The sequence below is a fragment of the Podarcis cretensis genome (genome assembly GCF_951804945.1).
Source record: "Podarcis cretensis genome assembly, chromosome: 7".
In the NCBI taxonomy this organism is placed as follows: domain Eukaryota; kingdom Metazoa; phylum Chordata; class Lepidosauria; order Squamata; family Lacertidae; genus Podarcis; species Podarcis cretensis.
In genome coordinates this window covers 44,176,800-44,189,978 of record NC_137176.1, presented here as the reverse complement: position 1 = coordinate 44,189,978, position 13,179 = coordinate 44,176,800, and the positions used below count along the sequence as shown (strand labels likewise).

The 13,179-nt window shown below is 41.8% G+C and overlaps 1 long non-coding RNA gene across 1 annotated transcript in view; it reads right to left on the bottom strand.

Annotated features, from left to right (window-relative positions):
* The window catches only part of LOC307219648, a 38,502-nt gene extending 25,624 nt beyond the window's left edge, over positions 1 to 12,878 (bottom strand). The window contains exon 1 of the long non-coding RNA XR_013840478.1: positions 12,831 to 12,878. This is a non-coding gene — a long non-coding RNA (uncharacterized lncRNA). The remainder of the gene's footprint in view (positions 1 to 12,830) is intronic.
* Between the last annotated feature and the right edge of the window lie 301 nt (positions 12,879 to 13,179).

Sequence of the window (13,179 nt, the reverse complement as noted above, 5' to 3'; positions counted from 1 at the left end):
TATGTTTGCACCCCTCCCCTCTACCCTCTGGTAAGCAGCAGCAACACACCTACATTAGGAAAGAAACTGCGCCAGATAGTGCCAGAGAGGCAGAATTGTTTAAAATGGGATTTCTCATTGGGATTTTTTTTCTTTTGTTAAAACTTTTATGGTGCTTTTCTCCTGTGGATCTCCTGTGTTAAGATCCACCACAATCAACAAGGCAAACAGTGGGTGAATTCTGTGTGTTCAACACTTGTTTGTTATTGGAACTGTAGGGTGTGTGGGGGGTGTAGATTTGAGAAAAGTACGAAAACTGTGCATTCCTGATTTTTACCGTATTTTTCACTCTATAGGACGCACTTTTTCCCCTCCAAAAATGAATGGCAAATGTGTGCGCGTCCTATGGAGCAAATGCAGGCTTTCGCTGAAGCCTGAAGAGCGAGAGGGGTCGGTGCGCACTGACCCCTCTCGCTCTCCAGGCTTCAGGCAGCTATCCGCAAGCCTGCGGAGCACAGCGAGAGTTCCTGCCGGGCTGCGAAGGCTTGCGGATAGCAGTTTTCCTTCTCAGCAAAACTGCCAACAGTCTCCTTCTCTTTATACATTGAAAAGACAAACATACCAGGGGATCTGGAGACTTAACTTTAAAATCCTCCTCTATCACTTGCTAGTTGTGTGGTGTTGGGTACATTACTCAAAGATGCAGCCAACTAGCCATAACTTACACCAGAAATGAAACAATTATGAAGTAGCACTTTATAAGCTAGCAAACATATTATTCCATAAGCTTTCATGGAATACCAAGAACGATGCATCTGATGAGGTTTGCTTTGGCCCCCAAACGGCTTATGCCATAATAAATTTGTTAAAGGTGATAGTAATGTTCCTTCTGTTGTTTTTCTAAAATTGCAGTACAATCTACTTTACATGGTTCTTGTGAGGATTAAAAAAACCCTATAAAATGCTTCAGCAAACTTAAAATGCTGTTATAAAAAGTAGGGTGGTGCAGAGGATAGTTTGGATGAGAATTCAATGTGCAGAAGCTAAATGTAGTACAGGATCGTGGATTGTGAGCTTCCTGCACATCCCACCCAGGCAAACATGCTGCAACAGACAGCCAAACATTGGATGTGCCATGGGCTTACATGCCAAGTCCAATGTTTGTAAGTGTGGATATCCCAGCTATGCCCCATATTCTTATTTCTTTGCTGTTTGGGATTACACTTTTTCATTATTCCAAACCTGCCCCCCTCCTGGCAGTAGGTAGGCTGGAGAGAGGCTGTTTATTTTGTTTATTCCTTATTTATAAGTATTACGTTTATATCCATTCCACCTTTCCTCCAAGGTGCCACTCAAGGGCCTGTGATCCTCATAGCAACCATATGAGGTAGGTTAGGCTGAGAGACAGTGACTGATCCAAGATCCCACAGTTAATTTCCTGGCTGATTTTAACCTTGGTCTCTAGGTCCTAGCCCAATATTGCTCTACGTTTTTCCACATTCTGGAAAAAAGACATAGAAGTGAATAGTGTGTTGAAGGGGGATAATTCCCCCCCACAGGTCTGGAAATTTATGGGGGCCCATGTTCTTGGTCCTGTGTTGCACCTTTAAGACTAACCAATTCAGGTTGCAATCTTGCACATATTTATGAGGGAGCAATCCCCATGGAAATCAGTGGGGTTTACCACTGAATAATATAGTTCCTTTGGTATGAACCCATACTAGAAATTTTGACAGCAGGGACTCCTTCTGAACCAAGAAAAGACACCTAAGTATTAGAATGCAGTGTTTAAGTATCTACTACAGTGGTACCTCGGTTTTCGAACATCTCCGTTGACGAACATTTCGGTTTCGGAAGTAAATGCTTCAGTTTTCAAACTTGCCTTGGAAGTCCAATATGCCACGCGACTTCTGTACAGTGGTACTTCAGGTTACATATGCTTCAGGTTACATACACTTCAGGTTACAGACTCTGATAACCCAGAAATAGTACCTCGGGTTAAGAAATTTGCTTCAGGATGAGAACAGAAATCGTGCTCCGGTGGCGTGGAAGCAGTGGGAGGCCCCATTAGCTAAAGTGGTGCTTCAGGTTAAGAACAATTTCAGGTTAAGAGCGGACCTCTGGAACAAATTAAGTACATAACCAGAGGTACCACTGTAATGAGTTTTCTGTATTGAGTTTTCTGTTTTAAGGCTTCCGTACTGAGTTGTCAGTTTTTGAACATTTTGGAACTCGAACGGTATTCCAGAACGGATTATGTTTGAAAACCAAGGTACCACTGTATTTATTTATAAAGAAGGAGGAGAGAACCAGAACACAACTTTTCTCTGAGCAAAGAAGCAACTGTGACTTCAGCAGGGTCATCTTCTGAACTAAAGAAATACACTTTTCAGTTTACTTAAGTGCTAACAATTTATAAAATTGCAATGCTTAAGTTTCCAAAATAGCTTTGCAGGGGAGGAAGACAGTGCTGGATTACCAAATAGGCAGAGTAGGTACCTGCCTATGGGCCCCACACCTTTTAGGGGCCCTGTGACAAAGGATCAGAATAATATTGATTAGGTTTATTAAAATTGTTGGTTGGTAAAATCAAAAACGTATTAGGAGATAATCTGATGGGCCTCCACAGGGTTTAATCCAGCACTGGAGGAAGATGGTGAGAAAATTAGAACAACACAGCCACACCCCTGTGATGGCTAATTTGTTGCAACCCCATGACCCCCTAGTAGCCCTAGTGGACAATCCGGTCTAGTAGGCACCAGCTAGGAATAGGGTTTAGGGCAAAGGTTAATTCACTTATGTATGAATATAGAATGTCTTTGCAACTGTCATGAATTAAAAAAAGATTCTAGAGACCCAAATAAAATGATGTACAGACTTCCTGACTCAATAACAGCACATACTTCAGCTGTGGTAAACCACAGTATAGACAAGCCCTAAACACAGGGGGACGACTACAGGAAAGAACCTGAAATACATCTTATTCTAATGACAAGTGGGGAAGCATGGCTAGGAGTGCAAAGTTCTGCACTGTATTTCCTCATGGCTTTCATGCCCTTCAGTTCAGCTGTGGTATAATCATCTTTGCTGCAAGTAAAGAATGCCATTTCCATGAATATATTCACATATAAAAGTTTTCCTGGATAAGGCTTCCTATATACCTTCTGTGACATGTTAGATTCACAAACAACCTACATTCATAATCTGAATCAGCTTTCATTAAAACACACAACGTACACCTGTAATTATGGTTCCTGTTAGCATAAATATGAAGCTAAAAGTAAAATTGGAGAAAGGGAATATCTCAGATATAATTTCTACAGCCCTCTAGCAAATATCCTCCACAGATCAGTACCCTGGGAGAGAGTGGGTTGGTTGGAATGCTGAATTTATATTGTAGAAGGGCTCAGCCCCAAAATTTGCTGTTAGGCTGAGTCCTGGAACATGTGCAGCAACAATTAGAATAGCACCAAAACATGTGTAAAGTGTCTTTTTTGTATTGCCAATAACTGCAGCCTGCCCCACAGGTTTAGGATTAAAGAGCAGGAGCTGAAAGACATATGACACTATCCTTGGGGGATGGTGAAATTCGGGTGCTGACTTGCCACATGCGTCATGGCCACATGACACATCATGTGTCGCCCAGCATGCACCAGGTGGGGGCAGGACATGCAGAGGGCGATCTTCACGCTTACTCATCCCTCACCTGGCTCCTGGCCTGCCGGGCAGAGGCTGGGGCTGGGGCTGGGGCATATGGAGGGTGCCTGGCAGCAGCAGGTAATAACAACCCCCTCAATATTGTGTGGGTACAGCCCCACCCCCAAAATATGGGAGGCTGGAGCCCCAGCATCCCTATACCTGGCACCCCTGGTAGAATTATTACATAATTTCAAGCACCACCCCAAGCATTCCTGGTATCTACTTTGAGCCCCAACTTAAGTGCCATAACAGAAGACTGTCCCATAAGCCAGTAAATGAAAGGATCTTCCACCCGCCCAAACCTTCTCCTCTCTGTCTATAGACAATTGTCCTACTCCATTGCCATCTCCTTTATCCCCCTCCCACCAGGCAAGGGGGATTCCCTCTGAAATTTGGGGACAAGCAATATGTCAGACTGCCATCTCCCTCCTTTCACTCAAGTCTAGTAACCCGCTCTCCCTAAATGCTGTCCTTTGCCTTCTGGTCTCCACACATCCCTTCCAGTTCCCTAGAAATGGAAGTGAGGAAAGACAGATCCTTGGTGCCCCGTTTTCCACCCAAATAAGTTTTGCAAGCTCCTCATCCTCAGAAGGAAAAAAAAAATGCTGGCAGATGGATCAAGAAAGTCAAGACTGACTCTGCTCAGTAACAGTGACTGGAAGAACAAAGACCTCATCTCCTCCTCTTCTACTTGCCCACTTTAAGCTCCTGACAATAATTAGAGGCTTGACAGGTGACAACAAAAGCTATCAAAGAAGGCAGAAGAGAGAATGAAACCCCCAACTGAATAGGCATAGATCAAACAACCTTATTGTGATGCTATAATCCAGTCAGCCAGTGGAGGGCATGTTCAGTCTCCACAGTTGCTGGGCAAAGTTTTAAGTACTGTACGTTTTCCTGAAAATGGTAATAGGTAACTTCATTTAGCATTCTTGTTCTTTTCGGTATTGAGTATGCAACTGAACAGAAATATGGGACCATTACTGAAATCTGAGGGGCAAAATCCCCATTGGGCACTAACTGCATCTGGCAAGAGCTACTCTAAAAGTCAGTTTACAATGGCTTGAAAAATTTGACCTGAATGCAACCTAGGTGGCCCATGGCACAGAGTCATGCTCTGCCCAGGTTATGTTCTATCTCCACAGTGGGAGGCAGTATGCTGTGAAGAGTGCTCTTGCAGTCATGCCCTATTTGTGGGCTTGGCCACTAAGAATGCCCAAGCTGCATTTTAAGCCAGTAATGTATACACAGCCTTAGTGAATGAAGACCACCTGCCACTGGTGAGGCTATCAGAGGGAGAAGGAGGAGCACTCAGGCAGGCCTCCATAGTACCTGGATAGAGCTCTAGGAAAGAGTCCCTAGAATGTAGATGAAGCTTAAATTATCCTGTTGTGCTTATGAAAATGGTTCTCTCTTTAAAGTCCAAACACCTTTATTTGCCAACCAAATTGTGCAATAGTATAATAGTGTGCAAGCATTTGAGTCCGTGCTATTTTGGCCCTAATATGGACTTTGGGATTTTTCTTATTAGGGCTACCTTTGCTAATGATCCTTTGGAAGCTGTCTTGGGAGGGGTTTGAGATGTAATTAGTATATAACCACTTTGGATGGGTGGGTGGATGCATGGGTGGAGCTGAAAAAACTGTTGGCTTTGGCATTCCTAGTACAGTAATAATAATAATAAGCTAACTTTTCCTCCAAGAGATTTGGACTGCATTCACTTCCCCCAGCCACCATAAGTAGCTCCCAAAAGGAATTGGCAGAGTTCTTTGGGCTCATTCCATCTCCTACAAATAGCTAAGGAAAGCACACACACACAGAGAGAGAGAGAGAATGAATGAATGGACTAGAGCTCTCCCCTCCCCCTCAGTGTCATAGGAAAGTTCATCTGCTGAAGAGATTTTCTTTGTATTACTAAAAAAAAGAGAGAGAGTATCATTAATCTCTGCAGTCAGAGGAAATTAGCCTCATCCTGTGCCAAGGTTCTGCTTGTCACGTGCAGCAGCCTCATCTTACACAATGATCTATAAACACCTCAAAAATGAGTATCAAAAGGTCCAAGGCCTACCAAATATGAAATTGCTTCAGCAGCCACAAGAATATAAATGGCACTTTTCAAATCTGCAAATGGTTGTAACCCACCAGAGAAAATCACGTTTCTTAGAACGATCTTTTAAAAAACTATACAAGAAAAGGCTTGACTAACTTTAAAGTTTGATACAAGGAGATTCTCTCTCTCCCTATTCACCAGCTTGTCCAATGAATTTGTTCAGACTGCTTCACCATCCTGCACCAAGACAGAATATTCCTAACATTTAAAGCCAGAGAAAGACGTTTCATAAACGCTTGCATAATACAGATTATAGAATTTAATTTCTTTACCAGATAAGTAACATAATGGTTGCGTACTTTGAGAGCATTTTTTCATATTTTCACCCCAAGCTGACTGGGGCAAAAGCAGAAACTCTCTCTCTCTGTGTGTGTGTGTTTGTATTCAATTTTGTAGTTATTTGACACATAAAAATATCCAAACAAGTTACATTTAAAAGCATAAAGCATGGCATATAGCAAAAAAAAACCCCAACCCCAATGAATTTCATACAAATTCCAATAAAACAGCAGCAAAAATTTCAGCAGCAAACAATTAATAGACACCAAAACCATACTAATCTATCAAATGCCTGGGGAAAGAGGTAAGTCTTACCTGGCACCAAAAGTATGGTAATGATAGCATCAAGTGGCCCTCAGCAATGAGAACATTCCAGAATCAGGAAGCCTCAACTGAAAGATTCCTAGCTGCATGATGAATCTCATGCACAGTCTAATTCACTAACAGGTGTGCTGTATATAGTCTCTCTAACAGGTGTGCTTTCATCCACAATCTATCTGAAGCTCAAAGCTGTCAGGTGAGGGATATGCAGTGGGCTACACAAGCTCACCTCTTCACTACTGCATGCAGATTTGTCTTAGGGGAACTGGGCCTAGGCTTACTTGGGAAATTAATAGAAATGTGAGGCAGAATGACTTCTGCACCCATTTAATCTCCTACTCCCAAGAAGCAAGAACTAAAGTGCCACTCTCTGCTTCTGGGGCTTCAGGCCAAAGAAACCAAATTATACAGTAGCAATGCAAGAAAACACACCAAAATGAATAGGCAATTGTTATATTGATTAAAATAGTAACAAACTCTGCCTCTATCTGCCACCATTTTGTGACTGACTTTACCCTGCACTACCATTTTGTGACTGGTGAGCCTCAGTAATTTTCAGTTGTCTTTTCTGGGCCCTAGAGGTATAAAGTTTGAGAACCCCTGCTATACATTGTATAAGACTGTAACCTCTGATTCCCACACAGCTGTGAAGCTCACTAGGTAGTCTCATTCTCCCGATCATTCAAATAAATTGTTTGAAGATACAATACCTTTGTTCCTTTTCAAGTTAAGCAGCACATTGTAAGACACTTTAACAGTTAACCTGCTGATGACCACAGATGTGTCGTAATGCAAAATCAAGATTTATTTATAGGTCTTCAGTGGCAGCTGGAAGTCCTCACTGAAGTTGTGGAATAGATGTTTCCCCTCTGCCTCCTCCTCTTATTGTGCCCTCTAACACATACCACATTTAACACATTTATTCCAATTAACAACCTTTCTGTGTTGATAGTCTACAGAATGGTTCTCTGTCCAAGACAAATTGATATTAATCTTCAAGATTAAATTTTGTGGCTAGATATATTGAAAACAAAGATCAATTTCATCGACTCTGTTCTCTTTATCCACTAATTTAACAATCTGGTTTGTGTTCTATAATTTGTTGTGTGTGTGCATTTTAATCAACCGGAGAGGCTAATTCTTCATGGTTATATTATGCTCTAAACATTATTTGCTTCACATCTCTTCCATTTGCTGAGCAGAAATTAAAGTCAGAAAGACCAGTGTGTTTAGATTGAAGAAGCAAAAATATGTTTTTTCAGGAAAACATATGTTAGTAAAGTGAATACCCTGGAAGACTGCACTTTTACACTTTTTGTTAACTGTTGACCAAAAGGGGGAAAGGGATTTAACACTTCAGTAGCTTCTCTAACAGCAGTACAGAATTAACTGAATAAAGTATACTTCTGAACATCTGAAACTATTGATCCATCTACCACAGGGTGGGAGTTGAGAACTGTGGCTGGATTATAGCTCACACCATGCCTGATAACTGACCTTGCTGGCTGGGGTAAACAATAGGCAATATAGAAGAGGGAATATGCTTGTTTTCTCCTGCTCTGGAGGGTAGGACTCGAACCAATGGCTTCAGGTTACAAGAAAGGAGATTCTGACTAAACATTCAGAAAAACTTTCTGACAGTAAGAGCTGTTCGGCAGTGGAACAGACTCCCACGAGAGGTGGTGGACTCTCCTTCCTTGAAGGTTTTTAAGCAGAGGTTGGATGGCCATCTATCATGGATGCTTTAGCTGATATTCCTGCATTGCAGGGGGTTGAACTAAATGATCCTTGGGTCCCTTCCAACTTTAAGATTCTATGATTCTATAGACTATTCACCTATAGCTCAAGTTATTGAGTTTTACAGACACCTGTACTTTGCTGTTACTGAACTTCCTCCCCCAACCCCTGATACAAGTATGGGTTGTATCCAATGTTAGTCCTGCTCAGAGTAGAGCCATTGAAATTAAAGGACATGGCTAACTTAGATTAATTAATTCCAGTATGTCAACTCTGAGTAGAACTTAGTTGGAAACCATGCTGTATCCTCAACAGGACTGTTCACTGGCTAATGTAGGGGTGAGCAGTAGGGCCCTCCAGATGCTTTTGACAATTTCCACCAACCCCATCAGGGGCAGCATCTCCTAGGGGGCAAACCCCCATTTTTGCGGGACTGCACCAGAAGCCCCAATGTTCAAAAGTGGCGGAAGAGGCCAAGCCCAGAGCCAAGCACAGCATGACTTTAATGGCCAGCTCCTCTTCCTCCTCCTGCCACGGCCACCAGCAAGGGGTTGCTTCCCTGCTCCTTCCCTTCCACAGCAACAGGAGGAGGAGCCACAGTAATCCTGAGGAAGCCAAACGCAGCGTGGCTTCAGTAACCAGCTCCTCCTCCACAGACGGGAATGAGCAGGGAAGCAGTCCCCCAGCCAGTGGTGGCAGAGGCAGAGGCAGAAGCCGTGGCCATTGAAGCCGCGCTGCCATCACATTCAGCTCCACCCCTGGCTCCTCCAGTGTTATGACATCACATGTACAATGTTGAGCCCCCTTCTCTTTCGGAAGCTAGCGCCTCTGAGCTCCATCTACCATGGCAAAATGTCAGGGATGATGGGAAATGTAGTTCAGCAATATCTGGAGAGCCACAAGTTCTCTATCCCTGAACTAAGGATTCAGCCCAGTCTTAAAAGTGACTGTTACTGACCTGTAAAAATTGCTCCAATGTGGATCTTCATTCCCCACCTCCAAATTTGGAAAGGGCTGGAAATTATCCAGCTGCCATTAGTACTACTAGCTAAAGCATTTACTGCAGGCTCTTCAGATGGGTGCCATGTGATTTCATTTCAGAGAAACAAAGAATCTCTCAGAGCAGTTAGAATAGGGTGCTGATTTATATTTATTTGAGAAGCAAAATCTGAAGCCTCTTTTAAAAGGGGATAAAATTTCATTGTTGATGAGTGACAGATCCTGCCATAAGAGGTTTAGCACTTTTATTCATTCTCAAGGAACATATTTGTCCTTGCTGCAATGCTTAACAATTCCAAAGAACCGTGATGTCTTAAAATATGCTTTTATTGAAACAGAAGGAACGTGTTAATAGAAGCCTTGACAGAATGTGAAATATTATCTGTGCAAATAACTTCTTTTCAGGGTCATTGTCTAGCTGCCATTTTCAAAGAGAAATAGTAACAGTGGCTGATCTGATACCTGCAGATGTTACAAATTACAATTAATCTCTCTCAAAAGAGAAAGAGAGAGGGGGGAAAAATAGAAAGAAAGCTCTGCTAACAAGGTTTGACAATAAGGTCACAGAGTTGGAATTGTGTGGGTGCTATCCTGATTTCAGACAGTCTGTTCAACCCTGTGCAAAAAGCAGGTAAACTCCCTTCACTGGCTCTCAGAATGGAGGTATTAACTCTCTTCAGCTCTGCAGTCTACTGGTGATAAGGAAAGTCAGTTGTTATAACCAGAATGGACTTAATTTGAACTAGGGATCAGCCCTGGAACTTATAGTTAATGCCAGGAACATATTGCATGGTAAGAAGGAAGAGAGTACACCTGTGCTTTCAAAAAATACACATTTTTCATACTGAATTGGGGAAACACAATTAGTAGGATTTTATTATAACAAATCTAAATGTTGGAAATGATACTTACCTCAGTTTGCTTTCTACAATAGCTTGTATGTGCTGATGCTAAGCTAAAGAAAAATTATGCATGATAAAGTAGTTCCAAACTCCATTCAGGAGCAGGCTACTGACAGCTGAGCTGACTTAAGCTTGGCAGAGGGAAAGCAAGCATTTAAAATAGAATTTGACTTACACCACCCTTCTCCCTGGCATAATTTCTGCTGGGTTGCCAGGCCACAAACTGAACGGAATCACAATCTTGCCCAGTCCTGCTTCCATCACTCCCCCAGAACACACGTTTTTCAAGGCTTACACCAGTGTGTGTTCCTCCAGTATCAGAGCAGCCTGCATAGCCCCAGCTGAGCTGGGGTGAGGGTTTTACACAGGCATATCTTTGGCTAAGGAGGGTTGGGAATGTGTTCCAGTATAGCCCAGCTGATCCAGGAACCTGCCAGTTGAGTTGGAGGTCTGTCATAACCTAGCTTGCTCATCCCAATAGATCTAGGTTTATCATTGTACCAACCTAAATTGATTTCATTGGAACTTATTTATGAGCAGATATGTATAGCAGGAATGGGAAGCCTCTGGTCCACAGGCCAGTCTTGGCCCAAAAGGAGGTCCCATTTGAGCCACAATGCTGGTTTTTCCTACCTGACAATCCACTGGTGTCACTCTGAAGGTCTGATAGAGAGCAGAGACTGAATCCCGTAAAGAGCAGGATTAAAGTCTATTCATCAGCTGATGAGCAGGGACTTCAATGTTGCTGGATGCTACTTCAAAGCGCAATACAGTGGTACCTTGGGTTACATACGCTTCAGGTTAACCAGAAATAGTGCTTTGGGTTAAGAACTGTGCTTCAGGATGAGAACAGAAATCGTGCTCCAGTGGCGCAGCAGCAGGCCCCATTAGCTAAAGTGGTGCTTCAGGTTAAGAACAGTTTCAGGTTAAGTACGGACCTCCGGAACGAATTAAGTACTTAACCCGAGGTACCACTGTATAGAGCTGTTTGAAAGCTCTTTTGCAAACAGCCCTGCACTACTCTATAAAACTTTGGTTTTTAGAGGTTTTAAGAGCAATGCAGGGCTGCTTGCAAAAGGGCTTTCAAACAGCTCAGCACTGTGGTTTGACATTCCAACATGCTGACCCTCTGGTGGCATATTGACACCAAGTGATTGACAAATGGGCAGCCCCACCCACCAGTCAAATTTGGCCCACCAGAGGTGGAGAAATAAGAATCTGTCCCGCTGGCCAACAAAGGTTCTCCACCCCTGATGTATATGATTGCAGTGCCTGTTAATAATTTTATTTGCCTCAGGGCCTAGGTTTGCAGCTATCCACAAATCTCTTGTGCATGGAAACATGGTATATAAATGAGTTTGTGTGTTCATATGTGGGCTTGGGAAAACTGCATACAGAAAATTAATACCAGCAAACAAGATATGCAAAAATAAATTGGAGCTACCAGTCATTTCTCTCTGAAATATTTAGTAAATCCTCATTTCACTACCATACAGTATGATTCCATGAAGTGTTTGAGAGAAATATTAAAGCTGCCATTGGTAATGATTACATTTTTGTATCATCAGATCTCACAACAAACCTCCTCTGACTTGTTCCCAAACAACTGTAGAATTTGTAGAATTTGTATTTGTTAGTATATTTGTGGTTAGAGAGCCATCTTGTGGCGTAATCATACTGATGAAGAAAGTTAACATTAAGTATACAACTACTGGGGGTTGATGGGAAAGTACACATGCCACAGCCATTATATATATATATATATATATATATGTATATATATATATATATATATATATATATATATGGGGCAAGTTCCAGTGTTATTCAACTCCCAGCTGGACTTACACATGCTGAAATAATTGCTGGAGTTGAATATGATGGCAATCCCCCAACATCATATAACTCAATATGGCCAAAATAAACCTACAGAATGAAAAGGGCTTGGGCATCCAGGTTCTCCCTTTCCCACCACATTCATAATTGTAGTCATACCCATATTTATAGTCACATTTATATAAATATATCTGAGTTTCTTATCTTAATAAGGAAACATTTAATCTATTAATAATCATTCCTGATCCAGACTCATGGGAATCTCTTAAGGTTGTTTTTTTTTTTTATAATTAGAAAACTTTCACTCAAATAATGTTACTGAATGTATCTAAGAAATGTTGTATGATTTCCAACTAATAAATCCTTTCTCTCTTTCCCCCACTTTCTTTTCTTTCCCCCTATTTTATATTTTCTTTTCTTGTTAATAATTAAATAGCTATAATATTATATTGATCAGAAATGCTGCTTACTTTTCCCCTCAGAACCTTACCAATAACTTGGTGGTACAAAGCAAGTCATATATTACATTTAACAAAGGATTTCATGCTCATTTATTATAAGATTATTAAATGCACAAACTTATCTGGCTACTTGAAATAGTACAGTATCTTTAAATGAGCATAACCTTTGTCAACTTGTTGCTGTCACTTTAAATACCAACAGCTTATATTAATCTATTAATGATAAAGTAGGACAGCTTTAAGGAAGCTATTAAAATTCTTTAGCCAAATTGGCCCCTTATTCTCTCCACCTCAGTTAAGCCTCTCCAACAGAGGACTCTGCTGGAAGCCTCTTTGTCCAACCCTGTTGAAGTGCAGATTTGTCTTGCTGTACTACACCAAAGACCAAGCATCTTCTCATTTCTTCCCTCAGCACTGCAGAAAGTTTCTCCCCTTGTCCTTTCAGCCTAATACAAGTGATTCAGCTCTACCCAGCAAGTATTTGGCCTTCAAGCCCCTCCACCTTACTTGTCAGGTCTTCTTCCTTCCTCTTTCCCCCATCCTCTTCCTCTGCTGGCTCCCTGAACCTCAAGCACCAACTATTCCAGCTGCCCAACAAATCCTCTGCAGAGCCTTATATACCTTTCTTTTGGCCCCTCTAGTTCAGCCCCAGCCAATCACACTGTCTAACTGAAAATTCTAAACCTGCACCCACCAATCAAAATGCGCCTACCTTTCACATCTATACTGAGAATTCTAACACCAACCCCTCCTCATAACTGTCAGTTAAGGCCCAAGCGATATTTGAACTAAGTTTCAAACAGAAAACTTCCCACACCGAATATAGTGGAATGTACAATACAATACAAATGTCAAA